Source organism: Lytechinus pictus, chromosome 3 (genome assembly GCF_037042905.1).
Source record: "Lytechinus pictus isolate F3 Inbred chromosome 3, Lp3.0, whole genome shotgun sequence".
In the NCBI taxonomy this organism is placed as follows: domain Eukaryota; kingdom Metazoa; phylum Echinodermata; class Echinoidea; order Temnopleuroida; family Toxopneustidae; genus Lytechinus; species Lytechinus pictus.
Window position 1 is genome coordinate 5126630 of NC_087247.1, and position 8928 is coordinate 5135557.

The following is an 8928-nucleotide window of genomic DNA, read 5'->3' on the forward strand; positions in this document are numbered from 1 at the left end:
CGAACAATGTGCTATTTTGAAGCTAAATTTTAGCTTGTTGAAAATGATATATCTAATTGTTTGTAGTTCAATTAGATTTCTTGTGTTAAATTGCAATGAAAGTGTCTTTAGGCATCCATAGGCTAACCTCATCAATATTTTTGACGGGCCCGTACGTGGAGAAAATTTTCTAAATAGTTGCGAAAAAGTGAAGCGAGTGGGCCAAAACTTCTTAAATCGAAAATTTGAGTTTGTGCCAGACTCATAACATAACATCAAGGTATTGTTTCACATATACCATTTCCCTTGCATTCCCCCCTCGGTGGTTATATTAATGAATCCATTATTCATCTCAAAGGGGCAAGATAAGGGTGCTTAAAATCGTGCCATTAATGTTTAGATGCAAAAAAGAGTATACACCTTATTGACGTGGTTAAACAATTACCTAGTTTTTGTTGGTTTTTCCATTGGTTTTCCATGCGTAATCACATGCACAAATCCCATATCACTATCATCGAATGAGGAGAATCCAGATTAGTTACGTATTTATAAAGTAAACTCATTCACTGATTACGTATCAACTAAGTATGATTATATGTTAATTTTTAACCGAAGGAAGGCAAAGGTCAATGTATAGTCGCCTAGGACCATGTCATTCACGAAGCATTATTTGATTATTATACTCTGTTTTGGATGTATTTACGATATTGATCATTCCCCCTGCTGGAACTGTATACATGAACCAAAACGCCATTTTAAGCATGACTTGTCTTTCCCCTATGTTTGAAAAAACGGAATAGTCCTCAATATAGAATAAAATTATGAGGAAAACAATTTCAATATCTTGGCCTGTTTTAATTAAAATAAGGAGAATGAGAAGGAAAAGAAGGAGGAGGAGGAGGAGGAGCAAATGAAGGGTGGAATAAAATAATTGAAATAAACACTGGCGATGGAATATGTCTGGATCCAATATTGATTACCCCCCCTGCTATACTTTATACTACATGTACCAATAGGAATTTGATAATTAAGAAAAAATCAAGGTATACCAATCATAATAACCTAAACTAAATCATATCCATCTAACATTGAAAACATTTTGGCGCATGATATACCGGCAACAAATTATTGTGAGTCAAAGACATGCACTCTAAAAACGGGTTTGCCCAATATTGGGTAAAATGGGAACATGTATGTTTGTTGGGTAAAAAGATACCAAATAATAATTTTGTATATTTTGCGTTGAAATTAACCCTTTAAACAGGGAAGTTTTCTATAACACTTCCCTGCTTTAAACATGCATTATGCCCAATATTGAGGAGAAAAAATTTACCCAGCAAACATGGCCTGCATGTTCCCTTTCTACCCAATATAGGGCAAATTTTTACTCTGTTTTTAGAGTGTGTGTAGATGCATAATTAAGACAAAAGTCACGCTGCTGGACCAACGTGAAGCCTCGGCAAATAACCGGTTATAACATCAATGAACCCTAACAAGTGATTTTCAGGATATGATATGTGCTTCAAAGACAAAACAAATCATTATAAGATCCTAATCAAAACATAGATAACGAACAAGCTCTCTATCAGTCTAACCCTGAACAAGTTCAAATTGCAACATTTACTTCTAAAGAGTGATATCGAATCCGCGCTTGACCCCCATCTTCACGCATCCTTATGTTTTGTTATCGTATGTTCGTATGTTTTTCATTTCGGCAAAGATAAACCATAATTTGTTATTGAACAATTTGAAATTCGAATTTCAGGAGTGGGACATTTCCGTCTTTGCATTCATTCATGAATGTCTTTATTAATTCGTTGATTTATTTAGTCTGAACATAAAACTGCAAGATATAGATTTTTTCTCCATTCTCAGTTTATAGGCCTATTTAGAACAGGAACACATAATTTTTGAGCAACGACACATTACAATAGAATTACGCCTTATAAAATGAAGTTTACGAAACAAGGTTCACCACCGCTTAACGTGTACCATATAGTACAATCAGACATTGTACAACGCATTTTATTTCCTTTTACTTTACTCAATTCGTGTGCAAATATTCCTTGGCATTAATATTGTAATAAATGTCAAATTATATATGTTATCTTTCCTCGCATATAATAAAGCTCTTTTCCACAAAAGGTTTTATACTGTTCACTTAGAGCAACTTTTAATTGTCATGCCAGGGGGGGGGGGGCACATTCCTGCAACATAATTATGCAGTTTATGATGAAAGTATAAGACTCATCCATTATTTTTATTTTGGGTCGGAAGAGAAAGTGAACTGAGAAAATAAAGAATTGGTAATAAATACAAGGAATACAACCACTGGAATTTTCCAATGGCGAAAATATTGTCACAGAATACAAAGTCTTTGAAGGCTTGCAGCGTAATGATTTTCGCATATACTGCAGAAGATCCGGTATATCGTGATTGAAAATTCAGAACTTTGCCATTGAAAGTTGATATGGGATTTTAAGGAACGACTTCAAATTTTATTCATAAATGTACAGATCCCCCTAAAAATAATTAGAACTCCCATGCAAGTCACGGTCCTATTTGTTTTACTCCACAATCTTTTTCTTTCCTTCTTCTTTTACATAACCCTGTCGTAGGCATACGACCTAACAAGTGGTTTTTTTTCAATATCATATGAATGCAATGGATTTGCTTTTAATGCAACAGCTGTCATGTTCACATAATATTAGAAATACGTGTATTTGAGAATGAGATATCAGGGCCGCTGTAACGTCTCCTTCTCTGAAACAATTTTTGAAATTTATCAGGCTTAGGTTCATGCCCGTAGCTAATATCGCCGAAGCTAACTTGTCTGTCATAGTGCCATGCAGTTTATGAAGTCAGTATTTGAAGCCTCGGAAATTCTCTATTCATAAATTATCGAACACCACGTTCATGACTCTCATGCATGGAAATTATACCCCAATAGAGCAAAAACAACAACAAACAAAACAACCCCCCAAAATATCTTCACACATCGCTACCTTATTTTCATTCTGTTTTATGGATTAAGTAATTTATATTAAAAAAAAATCATTTGTTTTTAGAACGTCAATAATTTTAACGCTAACCTTTTAGGCAGATTATGAATGTACTCATTGGCTTAGTTCTAAAATGTTTCAAAACCATGTATTTTTCGTTGTTTTTGCGGATAAAAATCAGTGATTTTCCAGGGTTTTCGTTTCGGGGAGTCGTGACAGTTCTCGATGAAAACCGTTCCAGTCCTCATTAAAAAACAAAACATGAACGCAATTATGTAATTGATTTAGATAAAATCAGATCAGAACTACTTCTGCTTTGAATAATAATTAGCCAATTTCTGTAAAAGGTCATATTTCTCCCTCAAGAATACAAGTTCAAAATAGGCACAATGAAAAGCACTGTTAAAGGCTTCCTCACCACTTCAAAATAATACTGTATTAACAAACGGCAATCAATATTATCTAATTACTTTATCCCCATATATAGAATTATTATTGTGGTTACAAATCAATATCGAAGATAAATATCATCCCATATACAATTATTCTACTCGTTTTAAAAATTTCACCATACAACAATGATTTCATTACTTTCGCATGTCATTTGTTATGATTATTGATATTGTATATATTTTGTGTTTTACTTTGTAAAAAAATATCGTAATTCAGCCTTTGGCTGCGATAAAGTTTCCCTTATAAACCATTTCAATTTCAATTTCAAATTCAATTATTTTATTGATTTTTCCTGTGTGTATTCAAATAATCTACGATGTAGGGGTTTGATATTTAGGAACATTCTCAGTGAATTTAAAGCAGAGACGCAGGCTTACTCTGTAAAATGTCTCGTATTAGGGCTGCTGGTTTACATAGGCGTTACAATGACGTAAGCAAACCTCTAGGTGGCAGTTCGCCCGAATGACCTATGACCTCAAACTGGTTGAACTACGGACGTAATATAAGCAAGATTATCTAAAAACATGTTCCAACACATTCCGAAGATCCAACATTATTGGTAGGTCCCTTTTGAATACAAGATAAAACATTCGCAAACTCAAAAAGTAATAAACTTACAATAGCCCCATTTCGTCCCTGTCTCTTTGATTTCTAGCTTTTTGTTGTAATTTTCAAGAGTAATATCTTGTCATTCAATCATCTTGCCCATCGAATCTTGCCAAAAATATTAATGATAACAATAATAATTGACTCAAAGTCATTAGTTTTGACATTGTTTCTTTTCACTACCCCCTATCACCCAATCGGATGTTTCCAGGAAAGGGAACGAGGTGCAGAATATTTTCTTAATCAGTAACCACGGGCGCTTTGTCTCCGTGTTAACATTTTATTTTACAACGAACATTATAGCGTTTGCCCAAAACAAAACATGCAATGTAGACTTAGTTTGGGGACTTCTCTTTTAGTCTTTATCATGATTACTCAGAAAAGTTACTTACCTACTTAGTAAATACTTATATATTTACTTTCTATTTACTTTCTCACTACTTCCTTGTTACTACAATACTGACATACTTTTAGGGCCGACCTACCTACTAACACTCCATTCACCTGAAAGTTGATATTGACAAATACTTCTTCCCTTAATTGTTTTCTTATTTTTCCTCCTGATTTTACTTACCCCTTTTTAACTTACTAACTTCTCACTTAAATACTATCTACTTAGTTTCCTAATACTTACTTTCTAATTTCTTACTATATACTTTCTTAGTATTTCTTACAATTTACTTATCTACTACCCTACTACCTTAAAACAGTGACCTGAAATTTGATATTTGTCAATTCTCCACTCCCTTTATTTTCTTCCTGATTTTAATTACTACTTACTTACTATTATCTCACTTACGTGGGCTATTGACCTACCTACTACCTGCCTATGAAAACCTTCCAGAGATCTGAAAACTGATATTTGACAATCATACATTCCCTTAATTTTCTTCTTTATCTTCCTGATTTTAGTTGCTATTTACTACTTAAACAATTCACTAACAATAATAATATTTAGCAACTAACTACTCAGCTACTTACCACTATACTTGCAAACTACTTAGATATTTTACTTATTAGTTACCTACTACTTAGTTTCTGATTACTTAGTTGTCAACTATTCAGCTATCTATTTACTAACCAACTACTAAACTACGTACTTACTACTTTATAGTTACCGACTTCTGATGGCTTACTTTCTACCTAGTTTCAACTATTCTATTACTTATTTCTTTATTATTTCCTACTCTTTACTTCCGTTTAACTATTTAGGTACTACTTATTTATTACTTACTTCCTACTATTACTTACTAATACTAATTACCTACCAACTCCCCGCCTATAGCTCCCCAGTGACCTAAAATTTGATATTGCCAATTCTCCCATCTCACCTATTGCCCCCTAATTTTATTTACTACTTACTATTTACTTACTACTTAATTTGTTCATACTTACTTACTTCTTTAGTTGCTTACTGCTCACTTACATTCTAAATGCAAATGAGCTAATCTGTTCCCTAATCACGCTCCTTCCAGAGTGAGACGAGGGACCAGTCGTTTCGGAGTGAGATATAGATCCTTTGAGAGTGCATTATAGCTCTTTCCTGAGTGAAAATGTCTAAAAATATACACTGTTCACTCCAGAACGAGCTATAATACACTTTCAAAAGATGTAAATCTCACTCCAAAATTACTGGTCCACTTTCTCACGCTGAGAGGAGTGTGATTAGGGAACAGATTAGCTCTTTTGCATTTAGACTACTTACTTTCTTATACTTCCGAATTACTTGGGATATTTACCAATATATGGACAGCCTATTGAAACGTGTGATATATTTCATCAGGCGCAGCAAATCCGGGGGGGGGGGGGGGCAGGGGTCATGCAACCCTTTACGGGCAAACGTTGAAGGCCCGACACAGTATCAGTGGAAAAACCTGTTATGCCTTATTTTGGAAGTGATGATGGAAATTATTTACTTTTTAGTTTTTGCATACTTTTTTTCTGATTAAAAAACCCCCCAAAACTATATAATGACCGTTTTGGATTGATCCTCCTATTCCTGCTTAGACTTTTTTTTTATTGTCGGGAAGTTTTGTCAGCAAAATCTAAAAAAAAACATTTTTCTGTGTCTGCTCCCATTATGAAACCCTTCGTCCTCCCCTACTTTTTTGCTTTCCCCATTTCTTTTCTCATCCTTCAGGGGCCCGTTTCATAAAGAGATGCAACTGTTGTAACTTTGCCATTATGACAACTACCATGGCAACATGGCTCAGCAGCCAATCAAAATCAAGGTTACCATGGTAGTTGTCATAATGGCAAAGTTATAACAGTTGCACCTCTTTATGAAACGGGCCCCTGGTCTTTTAGCGGAGGGGCGGTTTTTCTCCTCTGAATGGTCAGATGGTTGGTGCATAACTTACTACAACTGCAAAAACATCTCTATAGATGGGCAAAAAGCGAACAAAAAAAAAACAAACAAACAAAACCCACTCAAAACATAAGAGAGATATACTTGCGCCGGTTAAGGTTAACATCTATACACAATTCACAATGATTAGCATCCTCTGACGGGCAGTGACCCTCTGTTTTAGCCTGTCGAAGCTAGGATGGAAAGAGTCTCGTTAAAAGGACAAGTCCATCACAACGAAAGGTTGATTTGAATAAAAAGAGAAAAATCCAACAAGCATAACACTGGAAATTTCATCAAAATCGGATGTAAGATAAGAAAGTTATGACATTTAAAAGTTTCACTTAATTTCGCAAAACAATTATATGCACATCCTCGTCGGTATGCAAATGAGGAGACTGATGACGTCATCCACTCACTATTTCTTTTGTATTTTATTATATGAAATATTCTAAATTGTCAAGTGAAACAACGATTAATTCATCCCTGAACATGTGGAATTAGCATTGTTTAACACTATATGGTTCAGTCAAGTTGGTCCTTATTGTCAAATCTTAAAAAAAAATGAAATATTGTATAATTCAAACAATTCAAATAATTAGGTAGTTTTATCATGAGCGAGGATCTTTGTTTTGGTTTTTTTTTTCTTAACAAAATGGATAAATTTTCTACCCCTCTCCTATTTTGAAATATTGGATCAACACAGATAGACGCGAGGCTTGTCTTGTTCAGCCTACTACATCAATGCTTCATTCTCTGGATGGTTTACCTGATGATAAATTCTGTGCGCAGATCGCGTCGTTCATCCCGAATAGTAATGAATGGGGGCTATAGGAACCAGACAATATCAATCATCAGAAAATAATCATAGCAACGGCTCCTCAGTCTCTCCCCAAAGTTCAACCAAGGGTGTTCGGAACACCTGCCTCCATGGATAGTCGATTAAGATTATCCCATGTTCTCAGGGCTGTGATCGGTGTTAAGATCGTCAGCCGTTTAAACGTTTTTGCCACTCCCCACCCAGTTGTTAAATGGGTACTAGGTGTTAGAGCGGAAAGTCAGTGTAGTTTGCGGGCCCTGTTACAAGAGCATAAAACTAGTCCTATTAGTCCAGGATAGAAGAGACATGACCTTGTTTTTTCATATATACAATATTATTTGATGGTTTCTTGTCAATTCAAGGGTGCTGATTACGAATCTGAATGATGCCACTCGTGTAACCTTGAGCATTTTCCGCAAATTGGCAAAATCCAATATGGCCGCCAATGAATTACCCATGAAAATCATAAAATTGCCCGCACATGCATTGGCTATAAAATGCATGAAATTGTGTGGCAGGAGTGAAATACTCTCTGAAAAAACGTTTTTGACAAAATATTTAATTTCTTGATATTCAAAATGGCTGCCATAGGCCCCTGTATATTTTATTATGTACAATATGAATAGGGAAAACTAATTTTTACGAAAATGAGCACTAAACTGCAAGAAATCGTGATATATGAACGAAGTGCTGTATGCAAATCACCATTACTAACGAGATATATCATTTATTATGTCATGTATGAGAAAATTGCTGTATTTTGATATCTAAAATAGCCGCAACTGACCCAGGCAGTATTATGTACAATGTCAATGGGGGCCAAAAAAGTCACAAGAGTGAGCCTGAGCACTAAAATGCTTATTATTATGATAAACGAGTGGAATACTGACTAAATACATAATCGTTAACGAAATGTATTATTTGATATGCCATGTATGTGATAAATGTTGTATTTTGATATTCAAAATGGCTGCCAAAGACCCTAACATTATTATGTACAATGAGAAAGAGGACCAAAGAAATCTCAAGAGTGAGCACTAAAATGCATATATGATAAAGTAATGGGATTCTGTCTAAAAAACATAATTTTTATCGAAATATAACATTCAGGTATCCAGATTGAATATTGTATTTTGACTTTCAAAATGGCCGCCATAGACATTGACTGTATTATGTATAATGCGAACTTGGAAACCAATATTCACAGGAGTGAACACCATAAATGCAAGTAATATTGATCCATAAGTAAAATATTGTCTGAAAGTTTAATTTCTAACAAGATATATAATTTATTCTGCAAGTGATATATACTGTATTTTGAAAGTCAAAATGGCCACTACAGACCCTTACGGTATTATGTATAATGTGAATGGGAACAAATTAACAGATTTTGGCTTCGCTTGACTAAATGGTGTTGTATGAGTGAAATATTGTCTGAAAACATGATTTATAACAAAACATATCATATCTTATGGTGTTTCAACATGCAAAATGGCCGCCATATGCTATTTGTGAAAATTATCTAAAGGGCCTGTGGTGGCCATTTTCAATTTCAAAATGCAGCATTTATCAACTTAATTACACAAGATATGATATATCTCGTTAGAAACCACGGTTTTAGACAACTATCCACCCTTACATCCCAATTATATGCAATATTTATAGTCAAGCAAAGCCAAATTCTGTCAAATTATATGTCCCAAGTTACAATGTACATAGTA